The following is a 580-nucleotide window of genomic DNA, read 5'->3' on the forward strand; positions in this document are numbered from 1 at the left end:
TGCCATGAATCTTTCCGCCTTCCATAAATTATTTCCCTGCATCAAGCTAAAAATTAAGGAATGAGCCTAATGCCCAGAAAGGAAAATCTACTAACAACATACATTAAAAACATAAGACTATAACATAAACATATACTATAAAACATATGACTATAAAAACGTATATCATATAGGACTACAATATTAATGGTCATTAACTCATTAATATGGCATGTGATAAACCATCTAGGTCCTTTGTCTACTAATCGAGGTAGGTTAGATCACATGGTACTATATGATAACCCATCTAGGTCCTCTGTCTACTAATCAAGGTAGGGTAAATTATAACTCTAAACCATGAAAATGATAAAAATTCTTGGGGCTTGTTATCTAAGCAAGTCATATGCCCAAGCGACTATAAAACATATTTATACATATACATATAATAGCATAAAACATATCATAACATAAACATATTGTTTATCCAAAAACGGACTACCTGATGATGTGGCAGGATTGGTCTACACGTGGGAGGCACATGGTCGTTTTAAGTATGTGAGTCCTGCTCGGCCATCAACCAGAAGACTGTTGGTTTATCAAG

This window comes from Humulus lupulus, chromosome 4, assembly GCF_963169125.1.
Source record: "Humulus lupulus chromosome 4, drHumLupu1.1, whole genome shotgun sequence".
Classification (NCBI taxonomy): domain Eukaryota; kingdom Viridiplantae; phylum Streptophyta; class Magnoliopsida; order Rosales; family Cannabaceae; genus Humulus; species Humulus lupulus.